The 17237-nt window shown below is 41.8% G+C and overlaps 1 protein-coding gene and 1 long non-coding RNA gene across 6 annotated transcripts in view; one reads left to right on the forward strand and one right to left on the reverse strand.

Moving 5' to 3' along the window:
- Positions 1-4826, reverse strand: part of SRBD1 (S1 RNA binding domain 1) — a 135075-nt gene extending 130249 nt beyond the window's left edge. For 2 of the 5 annotated variants that reach the window (XM_030035446.2, XM_030035441.2), the window contains exons 1-2: positions 4700-4826; positions 3256-3366 (exon numbers count right to left, since the gene is read on the reverse strand). The gene's annotated coding sequence lies outside the window, so the exon portion shown is untranslated. Of the gene's footprint in view, positions 1-3255; positions 3514-3542; positions 4357-4699 lie in introns of those variants that run through there. The other 3 variants (XM_030035443.2, XM_041128426.1, XM_030035442.2) reach the window with 3 other exon arrangements.
- Positions 4827-5015: 189 nt separating this feature from the next.
- On the forward strand, positions 5016-16863 carry LOC115350145. The gene is made up of 3 exons (XR_003926336.2): positions 5016-5187; positions 11920-12094; positions 14007-16863. It is a non-coding gene; the product is annotated as an uncharacterized LOC115350145 (long non-coding RNA).
- Positions 16864-17237: the final 374 nt, after the last annotated feature.

Below are 17237 nucleotides of genomic sequence, written 5' to 3' on the forward strand. Positions count from 1 at the left end.
GTCAAACATGGGGTATCACAAAGGGAAAAAAAAAAGTCATGATATTTCCCTGTGAGGTGGGGCCAAGTCATACCCACCTCCCCTTCTAATAATGCATACACCAAACTAACTGTACTTCATATTTGTAGAAAAGCAATCTTGCAGTTGCTACATACATTCTATTTGTTTACAAAGAATCATTTTTTTTATTCAAATCCAGAAAAGTACTTCGGATTTGATTCCAAATTGCCAGACAGCTGTCCGCTGAATTTTCCTCCTGAGCTGCCTGCACTAGGGTGTGCCAACACCTACAGTAATGACTAAGAAAAACAGTCCTTCTGTGATTCACTACAAGGGGGGGAGGCAGGGAAGAGGATGAAAAAGCAATGAGTCTAAATGCCACTGATGATGATGAACTATTACAGATTTTTTTAAAAAAAGCTTAAAGACAGTCCCTGAAGTGAGGCAGGAAGACTCAAGATAACAGGCAAACACAGTTATGCTCCACATGGGGAATCTGCAATGCTGACTGCACCAACTACATGACAGGGCAATCAAACAAGCCATTGCCTGGTCTGCTTCTACTGGGATATGGTCCCCCATGTCTCTTGCCTCAAGTGTTGAGGGAGCTTGGAAGAACTTTATTCATCCTCCCACAGCATGTGAGGATCAAGACAGCATGAAGTTGGCCACTTATCTCCTATTATATTTTCCAGATAGGCTGGCCTCAGTGGGAAAACTGCCTTTACCTCTTCCTTCTCTGTCACCTCCAGCTAACCATACTCAAAGTGACGGCTGGTTTCTACCCTGAGGAAAGAAACTATAGCTTGCATAGATCTGTGTCCCCTTCCCAAATCCAGAAAAGTCCCATAGCTGTAGAAGAGCAAATTACAAAGCTGAAAAATTAAGAGTAACCTACTTATACCAGTCAGATCAGAGCAAGTTTTTTTCCCTTCCTGTGTCTGTGTTCAGTATTGCTGTACCTTATTGCAGGTGTTCACAGTGCTTGGTGTCTCCTGTACTTATTACCCAAAGGAAGTAAGCATGCAGTATCCAGTGATGTACACAAGTTATCCAGCCACCCTGTGCAGGATTTCACTGGCTTGCCAATTGGCATACTGAACTCCTACAAGCTCTGTTCTAGCAGCTATCCTCACATCCGAGGCCAACAAACTTCCAGGTAACATTTGCTAACACATTTTTTCTTATTTTATGTACGTTGTTGGAAAATTTGCCTTAATTTAAAAAAAAATGTTGTTCTTTGAGAAAAAGGGTTCTTAACAAACATCTCTCCAACAGTATTTTAGTTTCATGCCAGGCAACATGAGCTAGGCCTGGAAAGTTTGGCCTTGCCCACATACTTAAGCTTCCATCTCCTGTTTCATTTCAGATCTGTTGGAGTATGATCTTTTCCTTCTGTGTGATAGGCTGAAACCTCAATGCTGAACCTTCAGACTAGACCCTTGATCCCCTGTTCAAGGGAATCAAAACTCTTCTGCTTGCCCATCTCCCAGCTGACAGCAGGCAGCATGAAATATCATTGCTTGAAACACCCGAATTCTTTGCTTCACACACTTAGTAATCACTAAAGCCTTGCTTCTCCACAAAACCCAGAACAGTTGCAGTGTGTTCTTCAAAAGTACTTCCCACTTAAAAGGTAAGAGGACTTTGCAGAGCTATTATGCTGTCCAGTGAAGAAAAGCTGAAACTATTTAAATCATTGCTATTGTAGATAAATATATCTCCCAGGTCTACTCTCCAAATAGTCTGGCATCAGTTCTATTGCCAGTTCTTTTGTTCCCACCACTTCTATTCTCTGCATCTAATGCAAAGCTCCACAACACATTTGAGCTATCCTGGTGGCTGTAAATAGCACACTTCTCCCTACCTGTCAGCTACTCATTAAAATAAGGCTAGTGTAGCTTGGTAGCCATGCCAGTAATAAAGAGCGACAGAGTAACTCTTATTAGACTTCACTGTACAGAATTTTAATACGGGTATGCACAAAACATACAGCAAGGAAGTAATCATTCCTCTGGTCTCTCTCCACAAATAGGAGTTCTAGGCTGCATGCAGAATATAAGTAGACTGAGGCTTTAAAGGCCTTATTATGTTAAAGAGCAATCCAAGTCTCATTTAGAGACTGATACTCTCTTCAACCTCCCTATTCATGCAAAGATACAACCCATTAAAAGTAAATTTCTTCATATGTGAATCCAGGTGGCATAAGCAACAGCTTGCAGAAATAAAAGTTTAATAGTAGTTTAAAAGTAATTAGATGAACAGCCCCGCCCTCCCCCCCCATTCTATGCTTTGTAGCTCCACCATTACAGCACCAGTTTTCAGAAAAATTGCTCCAGCAATCCTACTACACTGTGACATCTTCTACAGGGCACTTAAAAAAAAAAGTTGTATTTAATAGTTGAAAGTTATAGAAAAGATTGTACTTTCACAGTATGATCAAATGAATGCCATTATGGCAAATTTAAATCTCATAACCTTACTACATTAGGTCACATAAATCCCTCATAACTATAAAAATACAGATCTGAGTATCAACAAAATATACTGCACCCTACAACTCACTCAAATACATTCTTCTACCTGAAGGTACAGGATTTAAAAAAAAAACAAACCACAAGACAGAACCAGACAAACACAACACCACCACACATACACTTGGAAATTAATTTCATTTCAGTAATTGCAAAAAAACCCTCTCCAGCAGAAAGTGCACAGAAACTTCTAAAGCTCTTTTCCAGTTAATCTAAGGTAAAGCATTCCTTCCAGAAAGGAAATCTGTCTATGCAGGATGCTCCTCAAACTTTACTCTGCAGCCTCTGCTTTTCTAGCATGAATAAAATAGCAAGGATAATAGAATTTTGCGGTTTAGTTTCTTCTTAAATCACATAGTACTAGCCAAACAACAGTTTATTATAACACCAAGCATCCGGCGCAGGACATAAAAAGCATTACAAATCTCACATGACAAGTGAATTTCAGACCATTATTAGTAGCAGCAGAATGGCCCACTTCAATAATTACATGTAGGCTCTCAACAGTTTGATTTTGCTTGTCCGTTCAGGAGACCTCCATTGCATGCTAGAATAACATCCTAAGAAGAAATCAAAGCGTGAGCATACTGCCAGCAGCAAAGGGGAAAAAGTGCTACGCAGACCAATGGTAGGGACTTGTATGGAAATTGTTCTATCACTCCAGAAGTTTTTTATCACCTGTAACAACTAAATTGTACTTCAAAATATAAATCCAACTTACTGTAATCCTCTTGAGGTTAAAACCTTGGAGAACTCCCAGACACTTTTGCTCAGAGAAGCTGGTGCAGTAGATTTCCAAGGACTTTTCCTGCATAAAGCCAGTCAGGATTGCCTGAGAAAGGAGTCGCAAACACAAATCAGAAGACTCCAGTGCTAACTGGAAAATTACAGCCAGAAAGAAAGGGAGACAAACATAGGGCACATACATACAGCAAAACAGCCCCCAACGCTAATCAGAAAGGAAAAGGTATAAGACTAGTAGGAGTACCACCTGCTGCTACTACTTACAGAAGTATGACCAAACAGGCAAACCACCAAGGTTGTGCCCTTAGAAAACATTCTCCTCAAAGCCTGTTCCTATAACTAGTGGTCCCACTGGGGAAAAGGAACAACCTGTGTTATGCAGCAGCCTGTCAATGAATCAGAAGAGGTATACACAGGAAGATGGGGGAACGAACACTTCCCATGCATTTTTTTTTAAACCACTTAACTCAAACCACCTATGAAAAGAAACTTTACCCAAAACCAGGGGGATACAGCTTCTGATTCGGTAACAGACTGCTACATCACGTGCAACTACACCTTTTCTCCAATCCACCAAGCTAGCCATACAGTAACACTCCCATTCAGCTTAATTAAACAGGATGTCTTCACTCCTGAAGGATATGGAAGATGTGCAGGTGTTCTGCATGGCGAGAGCCACAGTGGACTTCACCACAGCAATAACACTCGTTTCAGAGTCTTGCAGGCACAAGGGGAGTTGAGAGTAAAGCACTGTTTCTTGCTTGGTGACTTACTACCATCCAAATCACTGGTTTTCAGCTCAGAAACGTGACCGAGCTCAAAATACACTATACGTACTTTGAAGCCCTATTCTTCCCCAGATGACACCCCCTTTTCCTCAGATCCGTTGACAGCATTCAAGAGGAAGGACTAATTGAGCTAAATTTCACCCCCCGTGCCTGGAAAGGGCATCAGTTCCCAGGCAGAGCCACGAGACTAAGCCACCTCACAAGCCCCTTCCTGTCCCCGAGGAAGGCGGGGAGCACAGGAGACAATCCCAGCGGAGCCCCGCAGCCCCACACCCTCCCGCCTCAGCCCCGGCCCCCCCGGGGCGCTGCCGCCCGCATCCCCGGTCCCGCTCACCCGCCCCCCGCCCCGGCTCTCGCACAGCGGGGCCGCCCGCCCCAGTTCAGGGCGAGAGGAGCCCCGAGCAACCCTTTTCCCCCGGGCTGGGGGACAGCAGGGAGCAGAAACGGCGGCCCAGGAAGAAAACGGCTCGTTTCCACCTCAACGACAACAGGAAGCCCCCCGCTTAGCCGGCGCCCGGCACGGAGGACGCCGGGGCCGGGGCCAGCGCAGCCCCGCCGGCCGCTGCCCGCCCTGCCTCAGCCGCGCCCTCGGCCCGGGCCTGACGAGGGGCGGGAGGCTTCCCCAGACGTTACCCCCTGCTGCCGGCTGCCGCGTTTGAAAGGGCCGCCAGGGCAGCCATGGCAGAGCCGCCCGCCCGACGCGCCGCGGGGAGGAGCAGGAAGCGGCAGCTCCGCCGCGCCGCAGGAAGCGGGCACCGGAGGGGGGCGGGGTCGGCGGCGGCCCCGCCCACTGCCCCTCCTCGTCCGCCCCGCCCCGCCCCGCGGCGCCCGCCAGAAACGGCGGGCTTCCCGAGCGCTGCTGGTGGGCGTCGTGCAGTCCTACGGCCGGCAGGATCCTGCCGGGCGGGTCCAGCGCTGCCGCCAGGTGGCGCTGGGCGCCGGAGCGGTGGCCGCGGCGCGGGCGCGGGCGGGGCCCGGGCCCTGAGGAGAAACGAGGGGAGTCGCGGCGGGGGGCCGAGGCCGGCGGCGGGAAGCTGGTTCGTCTGCTGGTGCCGCCCGGGTCCTGGGCCTGGGCCCGGGCCCGGGCCGGCGGTGGGCACGGTGGAAACCGGCCAGCCCGTGTAAGTGTGGGTGTCTCCCCCTGGGCCTTAGCAAACCTGGATGAGGGCGTCCGGTCAAGCCAGGTGTCCCCCCTCCCTGCCTCTTCAGGCGGGTGTCGGTTGCAGGGTTCCCCGGGGAGGTCCATGTGCAGCAGCTCTGCACGCCAGGGCCCCCCGCATCCTCGAGGTGCCACAGGTGCAGCGCGGTGGTGGGGTTTGGTGGTGGTTATCGGCTCCCCTCTTCCCCTCGTGTTGGTGGTTATCGGCTCTCCCCCTCGTGTTGTGCGCGGTGAAGGTGTGAGAGTCGTGGGGCCAGTGCCCCTGCATTACCGCAGTGCGAAAGGATCAGCCGCCCTTCACCTAAACTAAGGGCAAAGAGTGGAGGTGCAAAATATCCAGGTTCGATTCTTGGTTGGTGGGAGTTTGAAGGGTGTTAGAAACCTTTCTACTGCTTTTGCTAGCCAAAAAAAACCCCACTGTAAAGTGGGGTTAGTTTTTTTTCACAGGGGTATTGAGAAGCAGAAATCATAGTGTGAAGCTGAGATGCTGTAGCAAAGGTGACCACAGAAGACATAGAAATAACTACATGCCCTTTCTCTCAGCCCACTGAGTAGATAAGAGCATGTAGATCCAAATATACATAGGATGTTTGTGTTCCTTTACCCAAGCAGACTAGAACTTGAATTATTTTTCCTTATAACTATAAACATTTGCACTCTAGTGCTGGAAAAAAGTGTCCAAGTGTCAGTCGCCCATCTTAAAGTTTCATATAAAGTTATGCTTCCCTGCAATCTCTGCATCTATTCCTTTTTCATCTATATCTACTAAGTTAACGCTTGGCAAGGATCCTGTGAAGTCCATCTTATGTGTAAAGCTTAATGGGTGCTTGTTTCTGAAGCCATTACTAGAAGAGTGGAGCAAGTAGGCTGTTACATTAAAGCTGCCTTTTGAGCTTCCATTACCCTAAAAGGTATTCTGCTTTTTATCATAAATATTTGTAACTTGTGGTCATAACTACTAGCCAGCTGTCCTCCAGCCTTGGAACAGCAACATCTTAAATGTAACTAAGGTGTAATAAGCTTAAATAATTCATAATATTTCATCTTGACTTTATAATAAATGTGTGTTTAATGGTCTGGAATGACTTTAAACACAATCATGTTCAATGTAGTGTCTCTCTTTCCATGAGGTTTACCTGACCTCTATAGCTTTCAGGGGACTGGAGAGAGAGATGCACATACTTGTCTTTATGCATGGGTTTGTATCTCTGGTGCCAAATCTTCAGCTGATATAAACTGTCACAGCTCTGTTGATTTAAATAGGGCCTGTGATTTATGCAAGTTGAGGATTTGACTCGCAGACCTCAATAGGACTGTTCACATATTTAAAGGTAATCGAGTGTGTAAGTGTTTGCAGGCTCAGAGCTGATTCACTTGGAATTTTGTCCTAGTAAGAGCTGAGCAAAGGGTAGTTTAGTCTAATACTAGGGAAGTATCCATTGCTAAGACTAAGCTGTTGTAATTTAAGCAGCTAATGTCATGCATATGAAATCATGTTAGAACCTCAGACAGTTTTTCAGCTGAAACATTGCCATTTATCATAGGTAAGGTTCTGATTTTTTCTATTTCAGATCAGATGCTGCTCTTATGCCATTGTGAAAACATCCTTTAAATATAGGAACTCAGTGCACTCTATAACTAAGGACAAAAGATTGTAACTATAAATAGCTTTAAAATCATATTTAAATACTTGGTTGATTATATTTTATAATACTTACAGTGAAACTTTGTGCAGAATATAAAAATACTGCCTGTGTCATCTGACTCCTTTGATGCACTGCATTAAAATTCCTATGTCTAAGTACGTATCATGGAGTCAACTTTATTTTTCTTCTATTAATAGTTTGAAATTAGGTCACTGTTCTTGTAAGGATGGGCTAAGCCTGTACAACTGATTTTAAAGAAATTACCTATATAAAAAAAATATTTTTTTTTCATGCTCGCCTACAGTGACACCATTCCTTATCTATAATCAGTAATTTTACTGTCTGTTCTGGCATATGTATTGTATGCTGGCAGGTTTTTTTAGATTTGTTTATAGTGACCCCTGCTGCAAAAGATTAAGACTGACATTTCTCTAAACCTTTAAAAAGGCATTTACCCAATTATTTCAGAGTTCAGTTCAAAAGAACCAACCAGTTGTAAATTCAAATAAAGTATATAAAATTTGAAACTCCCTAATTTGGATCATTTTCAGTAAAATTAGTCTAATCATACAAGGCTTTTTTCCTCTCTTACATGTGTAGGATTTACTTTCTAATGCAATGCAATATGGTTACAAAGTGAAATAGCTTTTCATGTCCCAAATGTAATGCTTGTTCTTTGTGTTATTGTTCTTTGATAAGGGCTAGACTTGACACCAATAAATCATTGTCTGAACTGCTGCATGTTAATGTTTTTAGAGCTCCACTCAGGAAAGAACATGCTTATGTTTGTCTCCATTCAGGATAGCAAAATAGTAAAAAAGCAGATTAAAGAATAGGACTATGTTTAAACACGGATTACCCTTCTGGTTTCAGAAGGACTTAAGTGTCTGCCTATTCCAGTATTGCCCTGAATAGAATGCTTTCTCAAGTTAAGGCTTAAAAATTCTTCAGCACAAGGTATGTGTATGTGCTCTTTTACAAGCAAAAGATCCACTTATGCTCCGCGCTGGCCAAAAGCTGTGTAACCGTAGCAAGTGCAGCACTTCTTAACTTGAACTAATGGGCCCTGCTAACAGAGAGTGCATGAGCTGCAGCTTTATGCTGTTATGGCTTCCTAGCAGTCTGCAGGCTGGACAAAATAAGCGTATGCTTGCAAAAGACGCTCCAGGTATAACCATGGTAAAATCTCTCATCTATATTTCAGTATAAATGTTATCATACATATATATGCCTGATACGTTTTTTTAAAGCTGTGTTTAAAGAGTATTATTTAGGCTGCAAAGCCAAGCAAAAAGCCATGCTTAGAGTTCCTTGTGTAATCTTTATACTGCCCTTTGTACAAATATTTACTGATGAATGGAGGCATCACATGGAAAATTGTGAGATTAGCATAGTGAAATAACCACAAGGAGGCAGAATTAAAATCTGACAAGCAACCTGAATTGTCCCTCCCCCCCCCCCCCCCCCCCCCCCCCCCCCCCCCCCCCCGCCCCGAGTCCTTCATGTTGCATTCCAGCAGCATTCTCATATGGCTGAGTGCCATTTCCTAAGTCTGATAGAAAGGTAAAAGCTAAACTGAGTGCAGTTGTCCCATATCCTCATATCCTATATTACCAGTGGGCATTGGATCCTGTATCTTTTCCACGGTAGCCATAGTTCAATATAAAACCAGTCAAATCTGTCATTTTAGTGTAGGATGATGGATTATGGGTCCTAACAGTGATCAGTGGGAACAAACTCTGCATAGCTGCACTTCTTTCTCTTTTTCTGGGAGCTGGAAAATTGATGCCACCTGAAATGTCAGGAAGGGAGGTGAGCCAGTGGGGCAATCTGCTGGGTCTTCCTCTCTCCCCCTTAAGAACTGGAGGAAATCCAGTCCTTCGCAGTGTTCCCAAAAATTTGCTGTTGGGGGCAGATGCTGGATTACTTATGGTATGAGAGTGCAACCTGGTTCTTGGCCGCGTTGCAGGAACATGCTGAGAGTCGTATGGTCTGTACTCAGGCTTCATAAAGAATGTAATCCATACTCCTGTTTCCTACCTCAGTGCTTTGGCAGCTCGTGAGTTAGCTGCTTCTGCAGCCATTACTGCTGCTTTGGTGATGGTGTGAGCTGAACCATGAGATGTTCATGTGTTTTGTTATCATCTTGGCAGACTGACAAAGGTTTCCTTAGGAGTGCAACTGGGAGAAGAGAATCAGTGATTTTTAACAGTCCATTTCTCAACAAAAGGTGACAACGTGTAATGACATAAAGGTATATGCACATAGAGGAGGCCAGAAAGACAGAAGAACTCTGCTGGTGCCCTTAGCTTGTCAGACACTGGAAGGCCCCAGTCCAGAAGTAAGAAAACTGCATGAACCTAAGCTAATGAGCACTGCTGAGAGGCGGGGTATGTTAGTTTGGGCATGGTGCCACATTAACATGACTCTACATCTTCCAGACAGAAGCTAGCTTATGTCTAGGCAGCTCAGAGCATGAGCAGAGCTTGCTTGTATGTGTCTGCACATGTCTGCGTGGCCTTGCAGAAGAAAAAGCAGTCATTTCCCAATTAATTAGAAAAGGTCTTTGCAAACAATGCAGACATAAGAGCATCTGCCAAAAAAAAAGCCCTGCTTCAAAACCTCCTCAATTTCTTTTTGTCTACAGTGCCTAGAAGAACATGGCCAGTGTTGAGTCTACTGTCCATCTTGCCAATATACTCTCAAAGTGCTTTTGTAATACCCATCTGTTTTTGTTTTCTTCTGTTTCTTCCTGCCTTATATTTATACTGAAAGGTCTCTGAGAAAGAGACCATCTCACTGCCTGTGTTTGTATGAAAATACAGTGTGATGGAATCCTCATCTGTGCCTCTGACTCCTAAACACTGTTGTGTGCCCAGCAGTGATATGGGTGACCTGTATTAAGTAACTAACTGTTTGATTTAGGACTGATAGAAATGTCAATCAGCAGAAGCAGAGATCTGTCAGTAAATAGTTTGCACTGTATTCATATTTTCTACTTGTCAGCTGGACAAAGCATCCATATTTTTATTTTGTGTGGAAGTGAGCACTTGTAAATAGAAGCTCCATGTCACTGTTACTGTCACCACTACTGCAAGCTTATCACTTTGGTCCGATAGTTAGACCATACCTTTAGCCTGTGCCCTGCCTATCTAGAATACTAATGTGACTCCCATTGTTTGAATGCCCCACAGTCTTTACAGTATTTATTGTGATGCCTTCTCAAAATGAGGGTCCTCTATGCTCAGATCCTAAGTTCCACTTTGAAGAATACACTGCAACCAACTTTCTTAGTCCAACACCTACCAAATGTACTGGCCATTGATGTGTAATTGCTCTGTACACGTTTACAGCAGCTCTTCTTTGTGTGTGGATGATGCAGGGTGCATGGTCCATATGATGTAGAGTCCCTATGCACATACAGGATGAAATACCTATTGTCAGAGTGTATTTGAAGAGCTTCTGAATTGCTCCAGAAAGCACTGGTATTTATTCTTGCAGCCTTGTTTCCCTGTTGTGAAGGACAAAAGCACAGACAAATTACGTGCCTTGTGCAAAGGTAGAGAACCATATCCTGCATCTTAAAAATCCATTGGTATTCCATACGTGATCTGTTAACAGTGCAGCTGCAGAAAGGAAGATAGTGTGGCTCTTCTCCCAATTGATCCAGCAACTGTTTTGCAGAATTACTCCTGAAACTCCATTATGTGCTAATATGTCTGTACACATAAGGGAATGGAAAAAGAACTAAGTCTTGGAAGGCAGGTAAGGGATACCAAAGCATGTTTAGACCAACCTGTAGACTATTGTTCCTGGGTTACTGCATGCACCTATTTCAAAAGAGGAGGTCTCTTCAGAATCAGAAGCAAACAGTAGCTTAGGGATTGCTAGAGGGCAATTCTACTTCTGTAGAGGTCAGTTCTGATTTCTATAAATAAGCATGCTCAAGATTATAGTAAACTTTTTTCTAGGCTGCAACAGTTTTTTGGAAAAAGTCACATTTGGGAGAATCAGAACTAAAGTACTTCACTCAAAGTTAGTCCATTGAACTAGCAAAACCCATTATTCCTGCACTATTATCCATATAAAAGCATTTATCCTCTATATTCTACCCCATATATATATATATATATATATATTTGCCTATCAGTTCTCTGCATGTGGGGCTAGGGCGCCTTAGTGGCAAATCAGTCTCCGATTTCCTCTGCTGACTCTGCAGAAACACCGAGGTCAGGACTTTCAACAGCCACAGGGCTGCATGTCTTGTTACAGAGGGACCGAATTCATCACTTCAGAAAACAGGAGATGATATTGGCAAGTGGAGCGGCCTCAAAATGTCTCCATTATTCCCATCTGTTTGAATAGCAGCTTAAGTGCTTATAAACTGATCAGATGATTTCAGCAAGCTATGAAAAGGGCTTTGGTCTAGGGAATATTAATCTGAATCTCAGACTCAGTTTCCTCCTCTGCTACAGATGTCCTGTGTGACCTTCGATGAGTGACTCTTTCTGTGTTCCTCATTGTTAAAATGGGCTACTGGTAACATTTCCTGAAACGGTATGTGAGGATAAATAATAACTATGATATGCTCAGGTATTAGCCCATAAAGGGGCTGCATAAGAATCTTACATTTTACAGGAAAATTCCTGCCAGAAAAATTTTGACCAGTTCCAGTCAGTGCATGGACAGTAACAGTATCTGATGTTTACCATGTTCCCTGCCCGTTAGTTACTGGCACGACAGTTTGTACAGGCATACCTAAACAGTTCTAACCAAGCAATCTGTGGGTAATTTTGAAACAAGAAAGTTTGTATATAGTCAAAACAGAGTCATAGTACTAGATATCCTGATACAAATTATCATTTAGAGAACTTCTTTATTTCTCAGTCATCATTTCCTCTCTTTTCCCATCTTCGAAAGCAAGCTGATGCTTTAAAATCCAAAAAAGGGTTTTTATGTGTGTGACCAAATCCATACAACTGTAAAGATGAAAATAAGAGTCACGTAGGGCCGTTATCACCAGCCTGAAATTCCACCGTCTTTAGCAGAGCTGCGGCTGGAGATGGATTAGCTTGATCCTAGATGAGAACCGAGAAAAGATGCAGCTCTTGGCTGCAGGGAGAGACGTGTCTTCCCTTTAGATCCAGCCCCTCTGGAACCGATGACTGCCACCAACAGCTACCGCTGGAAGATCCTGCTAGACCATGGCATGGCCTTCCCCAGGTGAAGTTAGAGCTTGCTTTCTGGTTGTGATTGTAAGGCGTGTCAGTATTTTTACTAGTATGGCAGCCTGCAGTTTTGTTAAAGATACTTCGAAAATGGCTCTGTTAACAATCCTAGTGGCCGTTCCTTTAAATAACTACCATCAGTCTTGCAGACTCAGTCACAATATCTGTTCAGTTTGAAGTGTGCACAGTATTTTGTAACCAGGCCAACATTTTGGAAGTAACATAAACATATGTAATGCCTCATCTTTGGTAAATTTAAAGCAATGTTGTTAGGTTCACGAAACAGTGATCCAGCGATCTCAACTTTAATAGTACTAGCAGGCCTAGAAAATGGCCGGTTTGGTTGGTTGAATTTGTCTAGATTATCCTGCAGCATCGCAGGTCATTCATTCTCTGACTATAAGTTCCAAAAATTCCAGTGAATGAAGAATGTTGACACATAAAACTTGGTTGCTATTTCTGTAAAATAACTATTACAGTAACTAACTATATATAGCCAGAAGTAATTGCTTCTGTAAATAAAATACCAGTGAACACATTACAAGATTAAAGAGAAACTTTGAGCTTCTGTCACAGCTATTTGCTGACTCCCACCCATATACACCCGATGACTTTGCAGTCATAGCTCTGCAATGCCATGAGACTTAATTTAGGATATGCGTGGCATATTACACTTCCTCACATTCCTAAATGAAGTGTTCTTCCATTAGCTGCTTAGTTTTCATTTTAGCTGGCCACTTCACCTTTCATTGGTGAAGAAGAGTACAGTCATTTCATCAAATATACTGCAATGCAATTATTTGTTAGTCTTACTTTATAGTTAGGATTTATAAATGCATAATAAAGGCTTTAGGTGGCCGTGGGGATTTGGATGTATTATTTAGACAATATTATTTTGAAACTCCCACTCTTTACACAAAGTCTCTTTAAAATGGCAGTTACGCGTAGTAGAAGTGAGATAAATTGCTGGAAGATCAGATCAGAAGTGGTATATCTTAATAAATATGTGACCAATCTTTGAAAGGGAAGGTGGCATTAAATAGCTTGAATACCATGCTGCTGGACGAAAAGACACTGGTTAAATACCTTTGAAGGTAGATTTACAGTGATCTCTACCATTCAGTGAAGGAGAAGAGTTATTGCCCATAGGCTGTGGGGTTTTTGCTTACCACTGCTGGTAAAACTAGAAAGCCTGCTCACGCTTTATACCTTTTATTGGTAGGGATTTAACAAGTTCACAAGTGAGAAGTGTAGAGGGCACCTACATAAGGGTTTGAAAGTCCCTTATTTTTTTTCCTAGTCTGTCATTATTTAGACAAAGCTGGTTTTGCATGTGGACCTTTTGGAAAGAATAGAAGTCTATTCCTACAAAATACCTTTTGCTTATTCAGTCCTTATTGTTTCTATTAATATTATCATAAGATCTGGGAGCTGCTGTGATGGAGCAGGATCCTACCAAGCTGTAGGTAGAAGAAAAGCAGACCAGCATTGTGTGTATTTGTAGGTGTCGCAGTAAAGGAGAGTTTTGAGTCTGAAGCCCAATGGGCAGATGTCTCCAGGGAACTCCTAGGCATAAGGGCAGCATAGGAAAACCACTTCTGTATTTGAATTAAAACATAAGAAAGGAGTTCTGCCTGCTTCGCAGAGTCAGAGATCAGAGCAGGGTGTTGACATCTTGTTAGGAAGGAGCCATTGTAGGCAGAGTGGGGATGGGCTGCGTAGGAACCTGAAAGTGAAAATCAACAGCATGAGTTTATGCAAACAAGAATAAATGAGAGCAACCAGTATGTTGTTTTAGACAAAAACCTACACAAATTCTTACAACATTCTGAATGAACAAGAGCAGTGCAGGAATACATCTGTCATAACCAAAAAAGCAAGCTGATGCTTCATTGTGTCTTGGACAGGCTGTGATTGAAGATTTCACTGCCGAAAAAATCAGCAAGACAAACTCTGAATATAAGTCAGAGTAGAAGATGACGCCTATGTTATTAGACCTGACAGCAATGTGACAAGAAAGCAGATAACAAGAAAGATTCACTATGGGCAACAAAATCATATAAACTTGTTTGTTTTGTCTCTTTGTATCTGAATACGTTTGCAACAATTCAACATCAGCTCCTCCAAAAATGCAGATATTTGTGTTCTCAACTTGTTGTCAAACAAAATGACATCAAGCAGCAACCCATACTTCAGCAGTGTTGCTTCTGTAACAACAGTAATAAATGCTGTTGATGGGCAATAACCCAGTGTCACAACAGCATCCCAGTCGTAAACAGACATGATACCAAAGAGTACTCCCATTACTCCCCCTTTGTGTACCTAGATAGATCTTTTCTGCCCAGTTTGAGAAATACTTCTCCATAAAGTGCTTTTGTGAAAAAAAGCAAACTGGAAGGTTGAAAGAGAAACACAGAGATGCAGGTCCCAGTTTTTGGCCCATTCAAGGAGGTACTGAGTAAGTTTCCTGTAGAATTTGGAAGGGCCCTCTATAGAATTAAATAAATTTTGGTTTGCCCTCCTAAGAGAGCTTTGGGAAGCTGTCTTGTAAAGCAGAAAGATATGGGCAGGTATGTCAAACAGCTGTTTGAAGGACAAATCTAGAAAACATTCCTGTCCAGGACAATTCCCAGGAACATGTTTAACTTTCATCATGCAGTGTAAATCAATCCTGCACTTGCCACCTGTTGAGGATGGAGCATTTGTGCCTTTCCATTGCAGTGATTGCACCCTTCTAGTGCAGTAACTCGCTGCTATTTTGTCTCCCTTACCTTCAGCTAAAGCTCCCTGAACTCACTTATGTCAAATGGAGAGCCAGTTCAGAAAACCGTATAAGCACAACATGTCCTTTTTTATTCTGAAGCACTTTGCTGAAGTTACAGATGTCTTTTTAACCTGAACATATGCTTCACTACATAGCTTCATGGCTTCAGAACAGCTATGGTACAACTACAGACTGTCTCCTGAGGTAAATAAGCACCCACCTGCTAAGCTAGAAAAAAAAGAAGAAAACCATTCACATTTTATATTCCACATGGTGATGCACTGTCCTTGTGGAAAAAGGTGAGTGGCAATGTGTCACAGCTTGCCAACTTCAAATACATTTCTGAACACTGCGTCTCATCGGTAGACTTGAATTTCCGAAGTAAGGAGTATTAAGTTTCAGTGAAAGACTTGAACTATTCTATTAATGACCTAATGGATGAAGTAGGATTCAGTGTTTTTTACTCAAACAATCCCAGACTTGAAATATTTGAACTCTGTCTCATTTCTGCTTGTCTGTTTTCCTGATAGATATTCACATGGATCCAATCATCGGATAAATTTCTGAATCAGCAGAAGACATCTGAACTCTTTCCAAAAATACAAAATAGAGGTCATTAAAATTAGGTATTTGAATCCATTATATCTCAGTACAGTGCCATAGCTTTAAAAGGTGCTAAGTACAATGGGAGCTTTGCCTTATGATCTTGTCATCGTCCCTGGACACCAGAACTTGAATATTTAGATATCTCAGTGCATTTGAAATTGTTAGTTTCTGTCCTTTTAGAGTGAGAAGAAAAAGAAACCTAGACAAAGTTTTCTTGAGGAATATGTCTCATTTAAAACTCATAACTTTAAAACAATTATACTCATTTTTCCAGGCTTGGCATTTCTTAGATCACAACAAAATAAAAAAAAAAACCACCCCAAAACAAACTAGGTGTGATGTTTCTGTCCTCTGCCATAATTGAAATATTCAGGCATAAAATATAATTCTGAAACATCTGAAAAAGGTTATGCAATTAATCCACACATAGCTTAGAAATGTTTGGAATTATATTACTCAAATTTTTATATAAAAAATATTAGGCAAAACTAGAAAAGTTTCAGTCCAAAGGAAGTATTTTGTAAAGTTATGAATATATCAGCACAGACTTGGAAAAATGTATTAGAATTGTAGATTAAATTCTACTTTGATTATACTGGATAATAGCTGTTTCTGTGATAATAAATACTTACTAATTATAAAAGCACATTACAGTTTTTAACCTGATTGCTATCCCCCATTTCCTTCCTCTCCCCCTTATGACTCCGTGCAGATCACAGCTTTCTGTATTTTGGAGCAAGCATAAGCTACTCCCATATGTTGGAGGAAGAGGTACATAAAGGAACTGGTCCTTTAATTTATAAATATGTGTTTATCCTAATAAATAAAGTGCCAACATTTCTTCCCAGACTAAATCTAGTGTAAAAAATTCAAATACAAACTGGAGCATAAGAGCACAAACCAGAAATCTCATTATTTTGAAAGGGATACAAAGATATGTTAATGTCAGTATAAACAAAGAGATTAAAACAAATAAATGAGGGAAAACAAAACTGAAGCAATGATATACTACATGATGTGAATAAATATATACTTTTAATTATTTATTTTGTGAAGAATGAAATGGTGTGGGGACTGTGGTACCTACAAGAACAGTAGAGTAATTCAAAAGCAGAAATGTTAGTATTTTCTCTATGCTACTTTTTTAAGCATCACATCTAGATCTTTAGATGCAGTGAATTTCTTCCACTTCCCCTAAGGATGGGTGAAGGATACTGGATTTCCCAGACTCAGACAGAATGTAAAAACCATGGATATTGAGGATCTCCCAAGGGACTTCTTCAGTTATATTAGTATTAGAGATGGGAAACATTTTTCATGAACAGCACTTCAGAAAAATGCCATGCCTTTATAATTATGACATATATTTTCATCAAATTATTTTGACAGTTATGGTCAGAACAAAAAAATAAATACACAATTGTTTTATTAATATTTAATCTTTTTTTTTCCCTAAAGAAACACTATAACTAATCTAATTTAAACATTTTAATTAACATTCAGACTACCTGGAAAAAAGCATTCATATAACTTGTCCTATCTTGGATTTATTAAGAGTCAACAGACCTACATTTTATTCCTTTGGATCAGTGTGGTGGGCTGCTATGGGGAGAATTAACTCCATCTCAGCCAGACCCAATACAATCAGTTACCTATTTGACTTTACAAGAGCAGCATTAGGGCAAGTATACTGCTCTTAGTTCATTTAAATTCTGATAACAAGAAGTAACTGACATAATTGTATGAGATTTAGATGAAGGCAGTCAAC

This window comes from Aquila chrysaetos, chromosome 13 (assembly GCF_900496995.4).
Source record: "Aquila chrysaetos chrysaetos chromosome 13, bAquChr1.4, whole genome shotgun sequence".
Classification (NCBI taxonomy): Eukaryota; Metazoa; Chordata; class Aves; order Accipitriformes; family Accipitridae; genus Aquila; species Aquila chrysaetos.